Below are 25,186 nucleotides of genomic sequence, written 5' to 3' on the forward strand. Positions count from 1 at the left end.
GCTAGGTTTAATATTATTTTAAGATGTGATTTTTTTTCTATTTACTTATGTGAGAGAAAAAGGTACAGAGATTGAGAGAGAGAGAGAAATAATGGGCCACACCAGGGTCTCTATCCACTGCAAACAACTCCAGATGTGTGTGCCACCTTCCACATCTGGTACTGGGAAATCAAACCTGGTTTCTTTGGCATTGATAGCAAGTATCTTAATCACTAAGCTATCTCCCCAGCCTCTTAATGAATATTTTTATTAACAAAGTAACTATAATGAAACATGTATTCAAATAATGGCCTACAACTAAATGAAAAACAACAAGGAGCTTACCAAAATTGTTAAGCAACATAAAGACATAGTAAGTAGACTGAACTTAGAAGTACAGTTAGTAGGCATTTTCAAGTTTAATTTTTCCCACAGTAAATTTGTTGAGAAAGTAACAATTGAAAATAAAAATTGCATCTCACAAAAACTCGCTTTTAAGATTATGGGGGTAAATTAGATCCTATAATATAAATGCATCCATAAAACATTACAAAATGAAAAAGATAGGAAGGCATCCTTTTCTTTCTGCTTCAAGATTTTCAAATAATGAAAAAAAATTCAGAAATGTGAGTTCCATGAAGCAATTATAAGGGAAATGAGCTATGCTCAGTATTCATGTATCAATTTTTTCCTCATCTCCCACAAGAGAAAAAACTTGCAACAGCCCACTGTAATTGTCTCTTGCCTTTTCTTTCTCATGAGTTTTACTAGCTTGAGTGTTCTGATTATGTTGGGAAAGTGAATGCTAATAGATGGTGGCATGTAGTGACAAAATAGTGACATAAATTTTAGTAGCTCTTGTCCTTGAAAGAAAAATTAAGATAAATATTTATAGAAATATAATATATTGATAACTATCAAAAGCATGCCTCTTGGGCTGGAGAGATGGCTTAGCAGTTAAGCGCTTTCCTGTAAAGCCTAAGGACCCCGGTTTGAGGCTCAGTTCCCCAGGTCCCACATTAGCCAGATGCACAAGGGGGCGCATGTGTCTGGTGTTCGTTTGCAGTGGCTGGAAGCCCTGGCGCGCCCACTCTCTCTCTCTCCCTCTATTTGTCTTTCTCTCTGTGTCTGTCGCTCTCAAATAAATAAATAAACAACAACAACAAAAAGTATGTCTCTTATTTATCCTATAAAGAATTGAAGGCAGGGCTGGAGAGATGGCTTCGCAGTTAAGTGCTTGCCTGTGAAACTGAAGGACCCTGGATTGAGGCTCGATTCTCCAGGACCCATGTTAGCCAGATGCACAAGGGGGCACAGGCATCTGGAGTTCTTTTGCAGTGGCTGGAGGCCCTGGCACTCCCATTCTCCCTCTCTTCCTTCCTTTCTCTCTCTCTCTCTCTCCCTCTGTCGTTCTCAAATAAATAAATAAAAATAAACAAAAAAATTTAAAAAGAATTTAAAGCAAACCAAACATTTTAAATTAGTACATAAAAGGTTAATGCATATTTGTATCATGTATGCTATTCAAAAACTAAAATTACATAGCCGGGTGTGGTAACGCACGCCTTTAATCCCAGCACTGGGAGGCAAAGGTAGGAGGATTGCCATGAGTTCGAGGCCACCCTGAGAATACATGGTGAATTCCAGGTCAGCCTGGGCTAGAGTGAGACCCTACCTTGAAAAACAAAAAAACAACAACAAAAAAAAAAACCCACTAAAATTACAGGCATAAGACTGTGAGAATTTTAGTAGTAAGTTATAAACAAATGTAGATGACAGAAAGTGTAACTATATGATAGACTTGATTGACAGGCTTATCTCTGCTTGTTAAGAAAACCTCAGTGATTACACAAGGAATGGAACATTCAAAACACTGTAATGTGATATTTTGTTGCAACCCAAATATTTCAGTTTCTACCATACTGATTAATGATCCCAAAGAGATATATATATATAAAGTTCTATTTGAGATACAAATGTGTATATGTCCAAAACATTGATCAATATTTAATATAAATCAGCAATTTTAGTAAAATGTTATCAATCATTTTTCTATTTCTAAGAACAATAATGAAGCAATAGATACTTGGATAAAGCAAAACTATATATAATAATATTGTGGACCAATTGCCTGGATAGCTACAAGTGCTTATGAAATTCATGGAAATGAGTAACTAAAAACTAAAAATGTTCAAATACATTATCATATAAAATATGATACTATTAAAATTATTTATATTATCCAAACTTAACATTTACTTTAGTAAAAGGAAGGGAAATAAATGGAAGAACACAGCAGCAACTTGAAAATACCATGCATGGCCACACTTCCAGGCTGTGAAAGATATTAGAGGATGGTGGTCATAAAGCAGCAGTAGTTTCCTAGAAATAGATAATTATCAGGTACTTTGATGTAATAACCAAAAGGGATGATTAAATATTTTGACACAGTAAGATCTATCAAAGTTGGTTAATTATTTCTAGGAGTCCTATGAGGAAACATATGCTTCCAGCTTTCCTATATCATATTTCTTTCCCATATGTACATGAAAGAACAAGACCTCTGCAACTGGGGAATAAGATGTGGACATAGGGCTGGAGACATGGCTTAGCAGTTAAGTGCTTGCCTGAGAAGCTTAAGGACCCTGGTTGGAGGCTCGATTCTCCAGGACCCATGTTAGCCAGATGCATGGGGCGGGGGGAGGCACACGTGTCTGGAGTTCGTTTGCAGTGGCTGGAAGCCCTGGCGCGCCCATTCTCTCTTTCTCTCTCTATCTGCCTCTTTCTCTTTCTCTCTCTCTCAAATAAATAAATAAAAATGAACAACAAAAAAAGATGTGGACATAAGCTACTGTTATAAAAAGAAAGTGTCTTCAAGCAGACATGGAATAGTTCACAGACTCAGAGGAAGAAAACCATGATGATCATCACTATGTTATGCATATAATTCTTTTATTACATGCCAAATACTGAGGTTTATTTTCCAAGAACTGAATTTATAGAGAAAGGGGCAAGCTATCTTGTTTACACAAACACTTACCACTGATTTACCATCATATTAACACCAGGGACACAAGATTTTGCTGTTATTCATGATGAAAAAGAGAATCTGGGAAAGTCATTTTAGAAAAGTGATATTGGGCTTTCTTTTTTAAAATCTTTTACTGTAACCCAGTGAATCCTAAGAAGACTTTAAAATCTTTACAATGATAAAATACCGGATCAATGCCTCTTAAAATTAAATGAGACTTTTTCCTATATAAAACTTATTAAAATAGGGGCTGAAGAGATGTCTTAGTGCTTAAGGCACTGGCCTGCAAAGCTTAAGTACCCAGGTTTGATTCCCCAGTATTTGCCTAAGTCAGATGCACATGTAGCACATGCACCTAGTGTTCATTTCCAGTGGGTGGAGGTCCTGGTGCACCTATTCTCTCTCTCTCTCTCTCTCTCTCTCTGTCTGTGCCTCTTTCTCTCTCTCTCTCAAATAAATATATTTAAAAGTTATTATAATTATACTGAGATTTAATCTGATAATTTCCTTTTACTGTTTTAGCATTCACACTGATGATGCCGCAAGTGTAAATATGTTTAGGCAATTCAGGGAAAATGAAGAACGAAATGTAGGTACTAGCAGTCAAGGTAGATATCCTGTCTCACAACGTACAACAATCCACACAAAATACAGCAACATTACTTATGAATATCCTAACAAACCTGCTTACTTTTTTTAATCCACACTATTGTATGAAAATTCAGAAAGAGGAAAAAATGTTTTGAAGGAAAATGACTTCCATGTTTGATGTCTGCCTAGGGTAAAAACAATTCTGCACTTACTTCATTTTGTGAAACACCTTCTATTTCATAGAACAAACTTTCCACTAGAAAAAGGTAAAAATTATGGTATTCAGGATTTAGGCATTCTATATTTTTTTAAGAACACTACTATAAGGTGAAGAAAAAGAAGCAGAGGAAGAAAAAGAGGATAAGGGGAAAAGCAAAGGAGGAGGAAGAGAGGAAATTTGAGAGATTCCAAATGCTTAGAGTATTTTCAAATAAGACTTATAATGGTATTTATAAATGGTGTGTTTTAAGTTGCCTAATAAATATATGTCAGAATTTTAATGTCTGCATAGTGCCATGAGTGAATATTTTCCAAATATTCAATGTATGATGTTACAGAATTGTTCAATAATAAGGGGTCCATTCAAAATGAAATTACACTACTATTAGTATTGCACTAAGAATTTTACTGGAAATATCTCTGGGTTAACATTACAACTGAGAGAGAATTGTTATGCCAAGGCCACTAGCTACTGGAAGCAAATTCCAGACACATGTGCCACCATGTGCATCTGGAATACATGAGTTCTGGGCAATTGAACCTGGGTCCTTAGGCTCCACAGGCAAGAGCCTTAACTGCTAAGCCATCTCTCCAGAAACTGCATCTTCGTAAGTCTGGTTGCAGTATCAGACAAAACTGGTTTCAATTACCTCAGAAAGATGTTAGATGCAATTCCTTTCCTTCTTACCTGTCTATATAAGACCAGAAAGTCTTCACACACTTTAGCCTAGATAGGATATATGTAAGTTATTCTAACATATATATGTATTCTGTGAGTTAAAATTAAAGAGATTTGCAAAATTGTGGAGACCACTATTTCAATGATTACAATTATAATGATCTGTCATAAAATCATTATAACTGTAATAGCTTATGATATTAATTTTAAAATAAACTAATAACCCAGGTGTGGTGGCACACGCCTTTAATCCCAGCATTTGGGAGGCAGAGGTAGGAGGATCACTGTGCGTTCGAGGCCATCCTGAGACTAAATAGTGAATTCCAGGTCAGCCTGGACCACAGTAAGACCCTACCTTGAAAGAACAAACAAAAAAAGAACTAATTAATGTTTGCTTTTAAAAATTTTAATAACTATTATTATGAGTTTACAGAGATTTTTCTTATATAAGCAAAAGTTCTATGTAATCTTCAATAACTTTTTGTAGAGTTCAAAGTGATATGATACAATGTATTTAGGACATTATTGAACTAGACAAATTTAACTTCTAAACTTACTAAAATGAAAAATAACAATTCTATAAAAATTAATGTTCTAAAAGTCTTCCTGTGCATATATCTTAGAATACAACCACTGCTTTGTATTACCAACTTTCATCCAGACTTTTTAAATGTTTCCTAAGTGACATTTCTGTATACTTAATATTCTTTAGTTAGTTAACTATTATCACTGGAACATGTCTTGTTAAAATGTATCAGATGATGTTCTGACTGCTTGCAACTTCACTTAATTTACTTATGTGGGAAAGGAAGCTAAAGGTAGTAGATCAAGGGACATTGCATATAAGACTCAAATTGGTAAAATTCATTACAAAGCTAATCTATCCCAGAAATGAGAGTTCAGTGAATTAAATTAAGTTCCCTTCAATGGCTTTTATAGTTACTAGGGTACTTAATCAAAACCTGTATTTGAATTAAATGACAAGTCCTACTCACTGAAATTTAAAGACCTACTATACAGGTATAAAGAACATCTTGGATTTCAGGAAATAGGTTTCTTAAAATTAATTTATATGTTTGACTGCTTAGATAATGTTGAAGAATACAGGAGACTATTCCATTTCCCAGGATGAGGGCACTGGCATCTTTGATGTTTTGTGGTGGGTCATCATTGAAGAACAAACATTTAATGTGGAGTGCTATGACACATTTTCGAGACAACATCTTGACAGAAACAATGTGATCCTGAGGAGTGAGAGTCAAGTTTTGCTGTTAGAGATCAAAACATCACAGAGACCAGAATTTGCCACCAAGCTAGACTAAGTACAGAGAAATGTTTAACAAGGTACTCTGAAGAGGACATAATTCATCATTGAAGTGGACATATAGATGAGATGTCACATGATAAACAGTAGTAGAAATCTGTGTCTGAAATTAGAATTTATTGTATAGGGCTAAAGTAATTCCCAGAAGTGAGGTCTCTTGACTAAGGCAAACACTGTTTTTAAAGACAGAATTTAGCTTCATTATCACAAGTATTTAATGAAGTATTTAATGGAGTATTGACCATCGTGCAGTTGATAAGAAATGTCAGCACCTGTGCTTCTGAGTTTTTTTTTTTTTCATTTTTTTTTTTTTTGTAAGCTTTGAGCTTGCATTGCTGTGTGGAATGAAAATATGATGAAGATTCAAGAGTAAAAATGGATGTATGGGGATATAAAACTGGCTTAGTGGTTAAAGTACTTGCCTACAATGACTAAGAGCTCAGGTTTGACTCCAAAAACTCCCACATTGCCAGATGCTCAAGGTGATGCATGACCACAGGTGGCACATGCGTCAGAAGTTTGTTTGTGGTAGCTAAGGCCTCGGTGCCCCAACTCTCTCTCTGTCTTTCTCCTCTCTCTCTTGCTCTCTCTCATAAAAAAGGGAATAAATAAATAAATAATGGAACCATGAGAGACCCAGGCATTCAAAGTTTGGCCCATGTTCATCCAATGTATTCTGAGTAATATGACCACAAACTCATTATTTGAAACCATTATAGGGATAAAGCAAGTCAAATATATTCAAAGTTTATTATTAGTCCAATAATAAAGACGAGCCTCACCCAAAACTAACAGTAACAAAATTTATTTCCTTGGAAAACTTCAACAATCATTCTCACCCTTAAAATAGACATGAAAAGATGAATTCCTATCACAGCACCAGCTAATGTAATTAGCCTATCTAATCCCTTCAAAAAAGCTATTTCTTTTTTTTTAAAGTATATTTTTTATCTATTTGCAAAGAGAGAGAGAGGGAAAGAGGATAATGGGTACACAAGGTTCTCTTGCCACTGCAAATGGATTTCAGAAGCATGAACCATTTTGTACAACTGGCTTTATGTGGGTACTAGGGAATTGAACCCAAGGCTGCAAGGCATTGCAAGTAATAAAGTGACTTGAAATACTGACAAATATCTTAAACCTCTCTCCCAGAAAGCTATTTCTTTTGTTTTTTTTCTCTTTTTTTAAGTAAGTGAGATAGAACAAAGAGAGAATTGGTATGCCAGGGTCTCCAGCCACTGTAATCAAACCCCAGGCATGTGTATCACCTTGTGTGCATGTGCGACTTTGTGCACGAGTCACCTTGTGCGTCTGGCTTATGTGAGACCTGGGGAGTCAAACATGGGTCCCTGGGCTTTGGAGGCAAGTGCCTTAACCGCTAAGCCATCTCTCCTTCCCCAGAAAGCTATTTCTGAAAAATAGAAAGACAGTTCATTATGAAAACCATAAGAGATTATGCTAATTAGTTACACTTCAAGATCTATGACTCCTTAAAGTCAATCTTCACAAGACTGGCATGTGGGAACTGCCTAATATGGAGTGGAATGTAAAGCAGCTTACATTTAAAATAGAATGAGCATGAGCTTCATACCTCTTTGCCACCTTATAGCTCAAAATTGTTATTAGTTTTATTAGCTGTCTTTGTTTGAGAATTTCCAAAAGTAGATTAAAAAAAAATCTGTGTGTAGTATTTCTTCAACAAGGTATTCTAGAAAACAAGCAGTAAGAAAGGGCAGGATGACAATGATATCCTATCTAACTAAACCGATTACGTTTGTCTTCTGTGAAAAGGAAATTCTATTAATTGGGGCTCCCAGCAGGATCATTTACAAATTATAGATGCATAGTTCTCACAATTCTTAAGGCTTCTAAATCCAAGATCAAAGAAGCAGAAGACTCAATATTATGAAAAATTATCCTTAACTCGTATCTACCTGTAGCAGAAGATGTTCAACAAATCATTGTCTTACTTTATATAGTAACCTTCCCATTTTATAGGAATCTACTGAAATGATGCACTCACTTTCTTAAGAATCTATTTACTGGGCTACTGATAATTAATACTGTTATATTGGACTTTAGATTTGCTTGAAGAGACATAAAGTGTCAGTTCAAAACAGTAACTTTGGGAGCCAAAAAAAATAGAAGAAAAGAAAAGAATATCAAACATATCTGAATTGAATGGCCTATGATTTTAGAATCAAAGGTTAAGTGTTTCTTTCTTTATTTAAGTATCTATACCACCATGGTTATTTTCATCACATTCATTCTGAAATGATAGAAAAATGGACATGCTTTTCAGTACATACTATAAACAAATAGATGCTCTCTTCTGGGAAATTTTGCTGTACAGGGTTGTTGTAATATTCAGTAGGAAAGAAGAGGGCAAGTCCTTAAATTATCAAGTAAGGTCCTACTTCCCCCTGTTCGTTAAAAATTGAGTTTCTGACTACCTGTTAAACTGGAGGAGAAAAACTAACATCTGGTAATAGGAAATTCAGTAAGTCTCTGACATAGATTTCTAGTCATGAATTTGTTCTGTTGGATAGATTTATCAAGCCATTAAATGCAATCAGCATAAAAGTATTCCATCAAAATATAAGTGAATTAATTATCAAACAAAGTAACTAGCAGGTTTAGAGTGCACAGATGAATATGAATAAACAGGCTATATTCTCCCTGCCTGATTGCCCCTCAATAGAATGTCTTCATAAAAATGTCCTGTGATTAGTAAGTAAAGGAGGAAAAGCATGATCTTAGTCAAAAGATATATATGTTCATCTTTGAAGAGGATATCTTCTGTAGTGCAATTAGTGCCACGGATTATTCAGCGTATGAAAGGGAATCATCCCAGGAGGCTAATTGAATATGCTTGTCCATTTAACACATGTGAGACAATTAATATTATCAGAATGTTATACACATGTAGTAAAACATCAAAATGATTGTATTTTAGAGTATAAACTGCAAAAATTGTAAAACGACCCACTATACAATAAATTATAGCTGTTGGTTCTTATAATTTGTTTAAATTCAGAAAAAATATTTTACTTGTATAAAGCAGCTATTTTCATTCTGATTATAGGGAATTATAAGAAATTAAAAGTGTATTCAAATGAGCATTATGAAAATATTCTTATGAAAAACAAAGCCATAGACATTAGGAAATTATATTACTAGTTTTCATGTAGAAAAAAAAACAAACACATTTCTTAAAGTTACCAAAACTTTCACTAATCAGTTTTTATTTTCAAAATCATCAGACAAATATCTAAATACTTTTTTACCTTTTCTTTCTTTGAAATTGTTTTTTTTTTTTTTCTTTTTCTTTTCGATGCAGGAACTCACAGAAAAAAAACTCGCTCTATTACTCTGAGCAGTTGCCTATATCATGTTGGGGATGAAGGCAGGGATTTTAGGATGGAGGGGAGAGGTAAGGGCCAATAGTAAACTGTAACTATTGAAATGGTAATTATAATTGCCACACGGAAGTAGCAGGCCAGAAGCCATTAGGTGTCTTGCTGAGTCCTAGCTGGCCAGAGACAGGTCGCCAAGCTTTAGCTAGGCTCAGGAAGTTCCACTAGGCCTCATGTCTGGGCCTTTCAGAGCCCAACATCTCCCCTTTTTGTTTTTGTAAGAGCATTAGTCACCGTGGCCCCTGTCTTAGGTAGTTCCCCTCTGGGGAATCTTACCCATCATTGGTCACATGGAGGGCAAAGGAGGTGGCAGTGGGTCAACTCAGGAACTAATTTCCTGAGTTGCCAGCCAGTGGTAATGTATCTTGACCTGATGAAGTTTTATTGCCTCTAGCTGCTGGTGAATAAATTGTGTAATTTTGTTAATTACACAAGGCCCGACAGTGAGGATAAGGGGGAGGGGAAGGAGAAGGAGGGGGAGGGGTCCAGGTAGAGGGAGAAGGTAGAGTAACAAATCATGTAAGCCCGTCCGCAGCAGATTGTCCTGGGGGTCCTGTTGCCTCCTCTCCAAGTCTTCCTGGAGGCTCTTAATCTTGTCCTAGATAATTCCCGATTTATTGGCATAAAAGTGGCATTTTTCCTGTAAAAACAAACATACAACTTCATTTTCAGCTATTAGTAGGTCTAGCCTTCTCCTGTTTTGTAGGACTACCTCAGCCAGGGAATCTAGCTTCCAGAAATGATATCTACATCTGGGATTAAGGTGGCTGGGGCACAAAGGCCCATCCAATTGGTGGGCAGAAAGTCATAGGCCATCCCACCTCCACAAACATAAACCATTCCAGAAGGCAGGCAGCATTGAGTACTGGGCTCAGTTGTGTTAAAAGTACAGAAGGAAGGATGAATGTATCCCACATCTATACTGGAATTATTAGGGGTTGGTGGGGACCAAATGCCCAAAGGAAACTAGGAAAAGCTGGACGGGGATGGGGAAGGTGGCTGAGCAGTTTGTTAAGGTCGTGTGGGCAACTGTACTGTAAGCAGCCCGAGAGGCCCAGATCAGAGGCAAAGCCAGTAATCCTCTGCAAGGGAGGGAGTTATTTAGTTTATCAGGATGAAGGACCATTTTAGAAACAGTCCTCAGGGGCGGGACACTCCCTAGAGAAGTGATTGTCAGTGTCCCCTTGTTGGGACAAATATTTTAGGTCTCTCACTGGTACCCAAATGGGTCTTTTACTTTTTATAAAATTTTCACATGGACAAAAGTTCCATGAGTTTTATACAAGTTTCTATAAAAAAACTCCTTTCTGTTATAGAGTTTTGTACTTTAATCACTTCTCAGTACAAAGGTTGGGAAACAAACAAACCCTTTGATCTTAATAATATAAATATAAATATTAAGGAATGGCCAGCTCTTATCAGTAACACTGAATGTATATAATCTTGTTTACATGTAGGTGCTTAAGTCTTGCTGTCAAATGGCCCAGAGCTATGGATAAAAGTCCAGCCAAATGGCTCCCAACAATTTCTCCTTTTTAATTATTTTTTTTTATGAACCAGGCCCCTCCAGGCCTCAGTGCAGAAAGACTGTGCCTGTCTTGGTTGTTCTCTATGATATTTAGGCCTTAGCCGTCATCAGTATGAATTCCATCATTCATGCTCTGTCTTAGGTTGACCTAACTCAAGAGAATCTTACCCGTCTTTGACTACCAGCCTATGTGGGGGCTTTAAGATAATGTCTCAGGAAGCCAGGGTCGGGTCTGTAGCTGTATCCCATGTACTTCTGTATGGATATCCATAATGGATTTCAAAAGGCATTAACGAGTATGGGCAGCAGACACAGAATGAGCAAAAGACAAACACTTGTAGCAGCAAAGCTTTCTATCCAAGAAGTGAGAGAATTTCATCCAGGCAAGGCAGATTTAAAAGCAGATATTAAGTCATCAGCAGCTTTAGCTGTATCAAAAATAAGCTGATTATTTTGTAAAGACAGAATCTCTGAATGTAACTGAATCAGATCTAAGGAAATATTATCATTGTGCCAAATATCTCTTAAATGTATTTTCCCAATGCTGTTAGCTGTTATTATATTTTTTAGAAGTAACACAAATCCATTGAAAATCTACATGACACTCCAAACAAGTTTTAACTTTTAATTCTAGTATATAGAGCATCTAACAGGTGAAACTGTATCTATGGTAAGGATCAAGCCCAAGATCTTAAAAGAAGGTACAGTTTGAACTTTCTCAGGAACTACTTTAAAGCTGTGAGTATGAAAGATAGTTAGATATTAAAAGTGCAAGCCTAAAGCCCCAACATACTTTAGGAACTCTTGTTAGGCACACTTTGTATATCTTTAGATTGAAATCTGAAACCCACCATCATACCTTAAGATAAACAACTGAATATATTGGGGGCCATTTATTTAAATTACCATATTTCGCCCCTGGAGCCCAATAGATTTATAACCATCACAAATTATAAATTGTTAAAAAATTTAAAATATTTAGGGTAAATAAGGCCTTTTTTAGTTTGTTGTTTGGGGGTAAGGATTCCCCCTTTTGTTTTTGTAATTGAGACTTGAGAGTTTGATTATACCATTAATGATATCCTGGCCCCGGGAGTTGTATAGAATGCCTATGGAATGTGAGATTTTCCAGCTCTGGAGAAAATCTACAAAGGCCTTGCTTATGAAGTAGGGGCCATTATCTGTTTTAATTTGATCAGGCAGCACAAGAGTGGCAAAACATTGAAGCATATGACTAATGGCATGTTTAGATTTTTTTTTTTTTTTTTTTTTTTTTCCTGGCATGTGCCGATGCCCAGTAGGCTCGGGAAAAGGTCAGTAAGCCCAGTCACCACTAGAGGGCAGACTTTTCCCCTGCCCCCACCTGGGTCAGTCCAAGGGGGGCATGTGACAGTCTCCCAGGAGGTGGATTGCCTGCCATATCCCAGTAGGGGAGGGTCAGGCACAAGCTGCCAGGAGAGGGGCCATCTATTTAAATTACCAAATTCCACCCCTGGCTCCCAATAGATTTATAACTATCATATATTATAAATTGTACTCAGTTTAATTTTAAAGGTCCCCACAGTCTTGATCAATTTAAGATATTAAGATCTGTAAAATTAAACAAGTTAAACACTTTTAACATATGAAGGCACAGAGCAAACATTTTTAACTGGTATAAGGAATAGCAAGGAGAGATTAAAACAATGTAAACTGAACCATCATAACCTAAAATTAGTCTCAGTGTAATTTTAACTTGCTTGAGGTTTTTTAGCTTAAAATCTTAAGTCTCAGCCAGGCGTGGTGGTGTGCACCTTCAATCCCAGCACTCGGGAGGTGGAGGTAGGAGGATTACCATGAGTTTTAGGCCACCCTGAGGCCCCATAGGGAATTCCAGGTCAGCCTGGGCTAGAGTGAAACCCTACCTCAAGAAACAAAAACAAAACAAAATAACAAATCTTAAATCTCTTAATCCAATATCTCTAGCTAAGCATATCAGTCTATTACAAATTTAACCCTGATTAAACTCTTTGGGCCTGGGCAGCAGGATGTAGCCAGCCCTATGCCAGTAGCCCAGTTCCGACGAAGTTTCCTGTAGTCTTTCTTTCCTCTTAGAAAGTTTATAAGCTAAGCCTCAAAGTTTAATGCTGTCTGTACTTAGAATTTTTAAACTTTTATCTGAATAGTCCATAAAATTTGGCTTACCACTCCAGTTGTAGGCATCAAGTTCATGTCTATTTCTTTAAAGCAAAGGTTCCAAAAGATCAATATCCACATGGGTCAGGTTCATCTCAGCTCATCAGAAAGCTTTAGGTTTGCTGAGATAAATAAACTTCCAGACCAGGTACAGTTATGGAGGAAGGAATATTTATGGTAGCTTACAGATCCAGGGGAAGTTCCATAATGGCAGAAAAAGCTGGCCTGCCTTCACAGGCCAAAGGAGAGAGAGAGAGAGAGAGAGAGAGAGAGAGAGAGAGAGAGAGAGAGATGCACAAGCCTTTAGAAATATAAAAGCCACAGATGTAGCTTGCTAGGCCCCGTTTAGAAATACAAAAGCCACCAATGAGAAAGAGAACGAAGAGATGTTGACATTAAGTATAGGTTATAGAAGCAAAGTTTAGTGCACTAAATATGAAGACTGCCTCATAACTCATGAGGGTACGCTCACCCACACATGTACACCAATTACCTCCTCAACGACTGCCTCTGGGGGGGGGGGGGGCATTAGTCTGCTGTGGTTACAGAGCTTCATGTTAGGCGCCAGATGTGGGCTCCTTCCCAGTCAGGTAGGTAGTGCCAAAGGAAGGACCAGGCCTGCTGGTTCCTCCCTAGAGGATAAGCGTTGGATGACCCAGACCTCTCCTGGCCACCAGAGAAAAACCACACTGAGTCGGGAATCTTTCGATCTGAAATTGTTTTTTTAATTTTTATATGCTAATCCATGAATAAATGAGTATGTAAAATTATCATAAAGTAACTCCTGTCACATAGTTATCTTAAATTACTTTGCAGTTTTGTGAGTTTTCCTTGATATCATTCATATGGAAATGTATTATTTCTTTCATAAAGTGGTGCATGAATAAAATAAAGTGCCACCTTCAAGACAAATATTGGGAATTGAAACTTCATTACATAAGTTGAGCAATCATTAGGCACTGAAAATCCAGCCTTAAGTCATGACATAAAGGATATAATTGCTCTCATGTATCTCTTCACTATATATTCTATAGCTCATTATATTTTTCAAAGATAACCATACATCAGTATCACTTCTTTTGTACAGTGACTAAACATTCTAACTTGTTAATTTGGCATGTTATAAGCAATGATTATTATTTTATTCAAATAATAACCTATATTTTCCAAATGTTATCTAAATACCTATAAATAAACATTGTGAATTATTCATTTCAGCATATGGAAGATCAATTATAAAATAGTGTTTATTAAACTAAGATAATATTTTAATTTTATGAAAGTGTATCAGACTGATTGCATTCATGTCCTCAATGGTTCTATGTCCATATAATCTATCAAATATCTGCAATTCCTTTCAAAGTATTTGTGTCCCAATTATTTTTGTTTATTGTCATGCTTGTTAAACTTTGGCTGATCTTGTGACTTGGCACATCCTAGAAATTATGCCAGAATTTATACTACACTAGTTCTGATCCCATACCTTTAAAAATTGCATTGATTACATGTGTTTTGCCTGGGAAACTGAAATTTTCATGATTCATAATTATATGAGCCAATTAATTATAATATATGTGTGTTGTTGATTCCATTTCTCTGAAGAACACTAGCAAAGACACACTAAGGATCTTTAGGAGAACAAAGTGCAGTTGAAAAGGGCTTCCAAAATGTTCTTTCATCAATCAAGGCAAAGCTAGTTAATTCAGCCAAAGTGGGTGTCTCCTGACTGAATCTACCTGGCTTAAATAATAAAACAGCAACAAACTTATGTTTGCAAAACAAAATAAATCTTTTGTTTTTATTTGTGTGTGTGTGTGTGTGTGTGTGTGTGTTTGTGTGTGTGCGTGTGCATGCTTCTGCGTGTTTATGGTCTTCCTCAGCAGATTTGACCTACTTTGAGAAATAATCTCTTGTCCTCTACTGCCTGTGACTTTCTGTGCATTTTCCTATCTCCACCTCTTATCACCCTGTAGGCATTAGAGAAATAGACATTTTGGCTAGCTTGAAATTATAGGTGGACACTAGACATTGCTAACAACAGGAGAATAGAAACACAAACTCTGTCCCCAGAATTTCAGAATTCCCAACACATGGGGTCAGCAGAATCACAAAGTGTTTTGCAAACAGAAAGCTTTTACCAAGATAGGCTGAAAGCCCCCTACAAAAGATTTCTCACTTTGGAGATGCATGACTACTACCGTTTGATCATTATTACTTTCTGCTGTTCTTAACATCAAGACTTTGTTACTTCACTAGTTTGTTCCTCATCCTAGGTCATGTCCGAATTTAAATGTGAAGCAAAATATAGCATTGCCTCTAAATTTCTAGACCTTGTCATTCCTTTCTAACAGTCTCTGCAGAAAACTCTGCATTGGCTTGGGCACATTTGAAAGTAGTCACTAAAATAGTGTTTAAAGTACTGGTTGCTTATTGTCAGGAAATTTGGAAAATAGTTAAATATCAGACAGAATATAATGAAAGCAAAAAAATTATCAATTGAATTTTATGTTGTAGGTAACTGAGGCTTGATTTGTAGGGAAATGAAACAACACAATTTAAATTAATTCTCTGGGTTATTACAGATGAGAGACAAAAACTGTGGATTTGTCTAACATTGGTTGATGAATGCTTCTTAGGCATTATCTCTGGTGATATCCCCATATACCAGCCATATACCAGATATTCAAAGAGAACAGACACTCATACTGGAGAGTGGTCAGGTGTTTAAAGAAAGTAGCCGTGATGTCAGAGATGAGCAGCCAGGCAAAGTTTGGGAGCATGGTAACAGCACCCATCATAACTTTCACATCTCTGTCAACACATCTTGTTAATTTTTCATTTATTCTTTTTCATAAATTATGACACTTTATTATCTCAAAAATGTTGATGAATTAGTGACTCCCACACTATTGCACTTATTACAATTTTTTGTTTTTTGGTTTTTCAAGGTAGATTCTCATTCTAGCCCAGGCTGACCTGGAATTCACTATGGAGTCTCAGGGTGGCTTCGAACTCATGGCAGTCCTCTTACCTCTGCCTCCTGAATGCTAGGATTAAAGGAGTGCGCCACCATACCTGGTGTACTTTTTAAAATTTTTAGTCAAATTAATCTAGATTCCATGGTAAAACTTTCCAACTACTGTCTTTTTGATAGATTAAAAATGTAAATTTTCAACAAAATTATCAGCCACTTCAATTACTGAGGCCTTAATATTATATAGAACATAAATGTCAAATACAGAGCAAAAACAAATATAAAAAGTTGCAGCATAATATAAACAATACAAGTGCTTAGTGCATTAATGAAGGGAACTAAAATACAATAAATTCTAAGGAACTATTCAAAGTATTATTCATTTATAAAAATATTTGTCCTTAGTGATACCGTACTCAGCTAATGAAATAAATGGTTTCATGTGTTAGAATGCATGATTTATCAATAGCTTAGAAATGGTAAGAGCATTTATTTATTTAAGATAAATACTTTGACACCCACTTGCCTATCTGGTATAATGTAATGAAAGCATTCCAGTGTCGGGAACTTCCAGGCACAGGCTGGAGCCTTCAGTAGACTGGCCTCAGCTGCAGGCATGGCTAAGGAGTCCCGGGCTAGAAGAGGCCACTCCCTTTCCAAGCCTGGCACACCTGAACTTAGGCTTTTCCCAGTGACCATTGGCCAGTTGCCTAGGAAACTCCTTATATGGTATCAGCCAGCAACCTTTGCATAGCCCATCCCCCAGTACCCTATTCCTTCCCTTTGTCATTGCTTACATGCTGGAATGTATGTCCCCATATGCTAATTAGACATCAGCAAACAGCCTTGTACCAGCAATCCCCTTAGGACCCTCAACTGCTTATAAACCTATTTTGTCATTGATTAAACTGAGCCATTCACAGAGACTGTCTCCCAAAAGTGATTCTTTCTCATCCTCAGCACAGTTGCATGGATGCCTTTAGGGGACCACTGGCAGCCTCTGAGGATCCAGGGATCCACAGCTGGCACCTGAACATGGACCCTATGAGATAGGCCAGGATAGGTGAATGCTCTCCCATAGGGACTGGGAGATACTGGCCCATGTGGCCTTGCCTCCACATTTTTAAGGACAGGCAGGTTTCAGTTTCTCCTTCCTCCATCAGAGGAAAGCAGGCTCCTCTCTCCATCAGAGAGAGACAGGCTTCCCCTTTTTCCACTAACGAGAGGTGGATTTCTCTTTCCTCCATCAGAGGAAAGCTATTTTTCCACTTTTCTCTCCTTTACTTTAGTTTTGCATTATCCTTTTGGTGTTTCCACTCTTTTTCTATCATGAATAATATTGTCTCCCACCAGAAAGAATCACAGATTCATAGATTAAGGGCTCTCCTAAAAGTTAGAGGAATTGAACTCTCCCCGAGATAAACTATCTCCTTAGACTTAGAAGAAGTCCTCCATGTCACCCCCCAACCCCGGGTTATTTCTGGGTATCCGTGTGACCCAGACATGTGGACCTGCATAGCTTCTCTGGTTAGGAAATGAAAAGTTTGGGAAGGAAATTTCCTCTCATTCCCTTTTCATCTCCTTTCAAGTTTCCCTGCTAGGGCGGTGGCAAAATTTCAAGCTGGCTTTAGAAGTGCTCTAAAGTGGTTTGGGTCCAGTGGTGGGCTCATGTTTGCTGAGATAATGGCACATTGGCCCATGCAGACACAATATCTCCACCTCCTTTCCCAGTGGCCCCCAACTGTCCAGGGGGCAGCCTCCCTTCTTTTCCCTTCACAAAGCCAGACTTGGGGGCTGGAGAGATGGCTTAGTGGTTAAGCGCTTGCCTGTGAAGCCTAAGGACCCCGGTTCAAGGCTCAATTCCCCAGGACCCATGTTAGCCAAATGCACAAGGGTGTGTAAGCATCTGGAGTTTGTTTGCAGTGGCTGGAAGCCCTGCTGTGCCCATTCTCTCTATCTGCCTCTTTCTCTGTTGTTCTCAAATAAATAAATCACAACAACAACAACAACAAAAAAGCCAGACTTGGGCCAGTGGGCCAGCCGTCCTCTCAGCCATTACCTCCATGTGTACCAGAGTGGACCACAGGTGAGTTCCCAGGAACAAGGTGGGGCTATCCAAAGGTGGTGAGTTAATAAGAGCTCCAGCCCCACCCAGCTGCCACCTGTTTCACATTTAACTAAAGCCCATAGTGCACTGAAGTTTTACGTAAACAATGTCACACTTTGTTGCATGATATCATAAATGTAATTACTGAGTTTATGTTCTAGGTCAACTTCAACTTACATAGAGGGTTATTGAAAACAACACACCAAAAAAAAATCTCTCTGATGTGGTGACTCACAATTTGCCAGGTATTTCAAAAAGATTATGTCTTATTATGTAAAAGGAGGAGGTGGTCTGACTTCTAGGCAAAGCCTGCCTCAAGACAGAAACAAAATTTGCCTTAGATACTCCCAATAAAATAATTTCCAAGTGTATTAGAGGTATTAATGACATAAAATTGTCTTTAATCTAGACTACTTGCTTGTCAGTGAGTAACAGGATTAATCAATTTGGTATAGTTTCTCTTGATAGTCTTATAAGAAAGATAGTTAATTATGGGTGAGATAAGTTGACAGAAGGAACTGAAAAGAAATTTTTCAATGTTAGACTTAGAATGCTTGTTAAAAATGATTTTTGTGTGGTACTTAAATCATAATGTTAAAGTATGTGGATAAAGATATGCATGTTGGGTCATGAAAAGCAGAGACATTTATCATACCAATAATTGTGGGCTAACCCTACAATGCACAACCCATATACCTCAACAAAGAGGGGCCAATGGGGAGGGGGTAGGTCACAGATGAGCCTAATAATGGTACCAAACTGCCTGTATTTTCTGAATACAAAACTAATTAAAAAAAAAAAAGATATGCATGGGTAGGAAAGAATTTTCAGGCTAAATCTAAACACCATGCCTAAAGGTAAAGTTTTTTCAATGGTTTACAGACTTTTAAGAAATAATAAACTAATTTTCAGGCTAAAATATGTTGGGATAGCTTGCTTAAGCTTTGCAAATTTAACAAATGGTTAAAACATAAAATTATTTTATGTTAACCAAAATGTCTATGGTATATGAAATCAATGGCTATCAAGATTAACCTAAAATCATTGGATGTCAAATGGGTTTTTTTCCTTTCAAGACAGATATGTCAAGGGTTATATTAGAATTTAGCTAGCTGTTTTGGCTCAACAAAGGACCAGATTCTGCTCTAATGTATGTAAAGTAGCTTTCTCTTTTCTGGCATCTCAAGTCCAGTGCTCATAACAAAATTAACACTTAAGACATATTCACTGCTTTAGGGTATAGCTTCATGCTCAAACATTGGTCCTAATCTGAGAAAAATAATTTCAAGCTCTCTGCTTCTGTTTTCAATGTTCTCTGGGTAATGGGTATCCACACAGGTATCTAAACTAATCAAAGATGTTTTCACACATAGGTGCTAAGACTTTATACTGTCTTGCTTGTACTTTTGTGACATTCCCTAGGTTACATTAATTAGTTTGTTTGTAAATTAATTGGTATTGTTTTCAAGACTGGTAACAGGTTCTGCCTATATTTATAGCTATTATTTAAAGTGTAAGATGTGCCTACTTTCTATGCCTCAGATATGGCTTATGCTGCCACAGTAAAACAACATTTTTAAAGTTTTGACAAAATGATTTTAAGAACCTCTTGTGTCATTCTTTAACTATATCTATTTCAGTAATCAAATGTGTTTTATATGTACATACATCCAGGCTGGTGCAACTTCCTTTCTAAGTTTGTTAATTACCTATGTAGAAGCCAAAGCCAGTTAGAATCATCAGAGCAAAATGGGCTAATATTTTGGCCTGTGCTCCCAGATCATGAGGCCACTGGAGATGATGAGACACTTCTACACTGGCCCCCTGGTAAGTCAAGTGTCTTCCTGAGCAGGAAAGATAAGGGACCCAAACAAAACTGATGTATATTCTGAAACAGGAGAGTCACAATTGTGGAACAATCAGTCCTCCTGACTTCCCAATGAAGAGAAAACTACTTTACCAGCATGGCCCTGACTTGTGCTAAAAGATAGAAAACACCAGTAAGCTATAGGGATAATCCTGGGTCCCTAAAGTCTCTTTGGAGAACCATTAGTGGCCTCCAAAATCAATCCTTAATTAAATTTTGGCTATCTCTGTGGGGCTCCTTCCCGCACAGGTAGTGCCGAGGGAAAGACCAGGCCTGCTGGTTCCTCCCTAGGGGTTGAGGGGATGATGAGCATCGGACGACTCAGAAACCTCTCCTGGCCACCAGAGACAAACCACACTGAGTCGGGAGTCTTTGCAATGCAGGAACAACTCGCTTTATTACTCTGAGCAGTTGCTTATATCATGTTGGGGATGAAGGCGGGGATTTTAGGGTGGGAGAAGAGGTAAGGGCCAATAGTAAACTGTAACTATTGAAATGGTAATTACAATTACCACGAGGAAGTAGCAGGCCAGAAGCCCTTAGGCATCCTGCTGAGTCATAGCTGGCCAGAGACAGGTCGCCAAACTTTAGCTAGGCTCAGGAAGTTCCACTAGGCCTCACGCCTGGGCTTTTCAGGGCCCAACATATCTCCTCAGTACTAAACAATCAGAGAGAAATGTATAACCAAAGATAAAAAAAAAAACCTTAAATATATGAATTGCCTATTAAGTAATACAACAAGAGCTTTCCAAGAGGGAAAACACACAAGAACTTAAGATATTTTTCCCATAGTTCTAATTATATAATAAGGAAAAACAACTATAGATGTCAAAAGGTTTATTTTCAAATCTAAAAATACTTAAGTTCTGAAACCAATATATATAATTTGTACAGCCTTTAATGACACCATATGGTTCTCTATTATCAAGGTTAAATGTTGTGTATAAGTTTCTGATAACTCTGCTAATAATGCACCTGTTTTACAAGCCATATGGAAACAGATTCAGGCTATGTAAAACACTACTGTGCCATTTGATGAACAATTATGGAAAGGAAATCTCAGCCAGCTCATGTTCAGATGGTCCTGAGATGATCCAAGTCCATCTACCTGGGTTCCCTCAACCACAGGAAGGACCAATTTGCTATGTGTTCACTGCTTATTAACTCCTTACTTTTATTCTTTTTCCCCAATGTTCTCTTCCAAGGCTATCTTCCTGCACTCCATCTATACACTTCTAGGGTCCATTAGAATAGTTCACTTCTCTGGGAGAGACTCTCTGACAAATATTTATGACCCATTCAGCAGGAAGAAGTAAATGATCTGATATATTTGTCCTTTGTTCCCTAACAGCAGTTAGAGTATCTTCTCATGATAGGGGGGAATAAAGAGTGGTAGAGTTAGGGTGACTGGATCCTTGAAGGATAAAGGGTAGGGCACCTTTTCTTATCTCTTGCCCATTTCAAAAAGAACTCTTTTTCCATGTGTTCATTGCTTCCCTGACTCTGCAAAGGACAGGCCTCACCATCTTTTTTGGAAGTCAAGTTATACCTCTGTGCCTGTCCAGCTCTAAGCTGACAAAAACTGAAGGATGACTCAATATTTCCATAACCAGGACTACTTGTGTCAAGATACCTACTCTCCTATGGTGTGAAGGTATAACCACCCATGCATCAGTATTTCATCACTCTTTTTTTTTATTCCCACAAAGTAACTTTTATTTTGAAAAGAAATATCACACCATTTTATAAGATCCATAAAATACAAAAAAGTTTGGTTCACTAGTTTTTTTTTTCTTTTAGGTTAAAAATATTTATTGCAAGGAGATGCCTTTCTCCCATATGAAAAAGAAAATATATGACTGGAAACAGTCAGAAACAGGAAAGTAATGAGACCAATTCCCAAGTTTATTATGAAATAAGGTGCTACCATAGGAAGAAGACATATTTTGGAACTTAGTTTATACACTGGGAAAGAAAAAATAACAAAAAAATTAAACTGATCCTTAACATTCTGCATCTTTAATTAAACACATAAAACTGCACTACTTAATGTATTTCTCCATGAACTTTTGTGAAATTCGGAATGCAGTGTATCATTCACAAATCTTTTGACTTTCTTCTGATCATCACCTTTTGCACAGTTCTTGAAGACAACATCATCATCCCACCTTATTTTAACTTTGAAGTTGGCCTTAGGCTGGGATGGGCCAGTGTGATTAAAGACAGATTTTCCACTTAGAAAGTTTTTCATTCAAATTCTCTCTTCCTTTGCTTTTTGTTCTTGTTCCTTTCTTTTTCAATGTTTTCCCATTGTGCACAAGAGCTGCAGTATCATCATCATCATCAGTCTACTCTTCATAATCTTCATCTTTCTCATCTGTCAGAGGATCATCTGCATCCATGTTGGCAGCAGGGATCTCATCTAAGCGGGGCTTCTTTGACACTGATGAAGTTGTGTGTTCTCAGGTTGGACGATCTCTGTTTTTATCCCTAGCAGCCATTCAAACCCCAACCCCTCTCTCTCTCTCCCTTCCAACTCTCTCCTGAAATCATGGTTATGAACCTCTTCAGGGGCATCCTGAGAAGTTTGTCTGCTTTTTATCTTTGTATGAGAGGGAAGGTCTCTGCTTGAATAATGTTTTGACAGATGGCTCAAATCATCTTTTTCTTTTCCTCTTTCCCCCTCTTGCAGGTTCAAAAGTGGGTCTGGCTGCAGTTGTCATCTTTTATTTTTGCCTGGAACCCCATGCAGCAGCTGCCCATGATCATCCACAGACTATCTCCTCTCCCACTTTTTGTTGCCCAGTCTTGATTGTTCGACAGGTGTATCTCTATCGGAAAAAAAGTAGCCTATAAACCCTGTCTGCACCGAGACAGAGTTTCATCCCTCTGCTGGTAGGCCTATGTATGACACTATCTCTGGATGTGTCCAGTGATCAACAGTCTCAAATCTCTCCAGAGAAAATTGAACTTTCTCATGGGAATGGAACTTCAAAGCCATCTAGCCTTAGACATCATTGCTGCTGAACTTAGAGAAATATATATGGTCTTGGGAAAAGAAAGATGTTTTTGTTGTTAATGAATCAAAAGTTGTTTAAACAAAATGTTAAAACTCAAAAAGCTCAAACAAGGAGCTGCTTGACAGCTACAAGCTACAAGGACCCCACCTAGTTCTCTAAACCTTTAGTTATTGGGATTCTCTCACTCTAAGGCTCCTCCTTGCTATAGGAACCCTACTGCTTGTAGCCCCCTCACCCCGCCCCCCCACCTCATAAAATTTCTCAGATAAAAACTAACTAATATTTCTAAGGTTGCTACTAATCAGGTCCTCGTGCACCACCTAGGCTCTTTCTGGACCTATGGTAAACAATGAAAAACTCACTAAGAACGACACTGTCCCATTATAAAAGCAAAGGGGAGACTTCCGGTCAAGATGATATCTGCCTAAGTGTGCCACACTTGGGAAAGAGAAACAAGAAATTAAAGGGTCACTGGGTCATTTAGGGGAGAACAATCTCTAATAGATCACCAGTGGGAGAGTGCACAGGGTAACATGAGAAATTGGCTGATTCCCACACTCTTCGGTAACCTACTGAAAGACCCCCAGGAGGGAGACCTTCACTCAAGTCTTGAGATAGCATGCACCCAAAGACACGCAGGAGACCCAACTTGCTGCAAAAGCATGAGGCTTTATTCGGGAAACCCGAGCTCTGGGGTCGACACGTATCTCATGCAGGAGACAGAGGAGTCGACCCTGAGCCCTATTGGGTGTTTCTTTTTATAGGGTTTTTAGCAAGGAAGGGAAAGGGGAGGGGGTTCCACAAGGGTATTTGCCAAACTTGTACAGTTATGTCTACATATCTTATTTGTGCATAATCAGAGTTTAAGTCCTTGGTCAGGCCGTCTTGAGAAACTATTTTATTATTTTGGTTTTTCTCAAAACTGTATTTTTGTTTATCTTCTTGCTGGGACACAAAGTTTAGGTTGACCTGACCAACCCATATCTTGGGCCACCTGCAGCCTATCTTTTAGCCTATTTTTGATTTACTCCTGAATATACAGTTCAGGCTGTCCCCTACCTGTAGCAACCAGCTATTTCTTTACCAAGTTTACTTTAAAATTTTCCACCCTGCCTTTCACTACCAGTCCCCCAACTCCCCCAGCAGCTGTCCTAGCCAGAGTCACAGCCTCAGGCTACTCTTGCAGTAACTGCAGACAAGGGGACCAAAGCCAGTAGTTCCACCGTCAACCCTAGGCACAGGCGATTGCTCGGATGGATCCATAACCCCCTGCCCACATGTTCTCATATTCCCCTCCCCACTCCCTGCATATTCTCAGAATTCCCATCCTACCACTTCAGTCCCTCTCTGCTCTGCCCTTGCCCACTGCCACTTCAGAACTGCTCTGCTCTACTGGGCACCTCCTAGACTTCGATCTGCGCCAATCTGCCCCACCTCCCCTGACATTGGACACACTGCACTCAGGTTTGCCCCCACCATGACTTTGCCCTGCCCCACTTGTCCTGCCCCCCCCCCCCCCCGCCTGGACTTAGGACCCGATCCACTTGGCCCCAACCCCATGCAACTACTGACAGGTTCTGCTCTGCTTCACCCCACCCTGCTCAACTTTAGACCTGCTCTGCTCCACCCCACCCTGCCCCACCCCTACGCATTTTCCACCCTACCCCATTCTGCTCTGCCCTGCCCCACACAACTTCAAACCTGCTCTGTTCCACCTCACCCCACCCCAGGTGACATCGGCCATGCCCTGCTCTCACCCCCATGCAACTTCAGAAAAAAAAGAGGACCTAAAAGTCAAGCTGTCTATACTAAATGAAGACCTAAAGAAATGCAAGGAGGAATTCCAGAAGCATCAAAAAAAAAAAAAAATCAGAAAATGATCTGTAAAGGGAACTTGACAGAGGGTTGGAAAACATATATAGAAAAGTAGGAGGAAGAAAATGAAAACCTAATAGAAAAAGCCCAAAACTCCTTAGAAGCTCTCAAGAATAGAGTCAGCCATGTGGAGGATAGAAACTTAGATCTGGAAGACAAAACAGAAGAAAGAGGTTGAGCATGCAAAAGTTTCAATAAGTTCAAAATGTTCTGTGAACAGAACATGAGGAAAATGTGGGATACCCTTAAACTTCCTAACATTTGGATCATGGGAATACCAGAAGGGGAAGAAACTCAGACCAAAGGCCTGGAGAACTTATTTAACAAAATTATCAAAGAAAACTTTATCACTTTCCCAAAAGAAAGGCCCATCAGGATAAAAGAAGCTAACAGAACTCCAA

General features: G+C 38.2%; 1 pseudogene; it reads right to left on the reverse strand.

The window, feature by feature from the left end:
• Nucleotides 1–21,913: 21,913 nt before the first annotated feature.
• Nucleotides 21,914–22,613, reverse strand: LOC101608642 (annotated as a pseudogene).
• Between the last annotated feature and the right edge of the window lie 2,573 nt (nucleotides 22,614–25,186).

This window comes from Jaculus jaculus, chromosome 3 (genome assembly GCF_020740685.1).
Source record: "Jaculus jaculus isolate mJacJac1 chromosome 3, mJacJac1.mat.Y.cur, whole genome shotgun sequence".
Taxonomy (NCBI): domain Eukaryota; kingdom Metazoa; phylum Chordata; class Mammalia; order Rodentia; family Dipodidae; genus Jaculus; species Jaculus jaculus.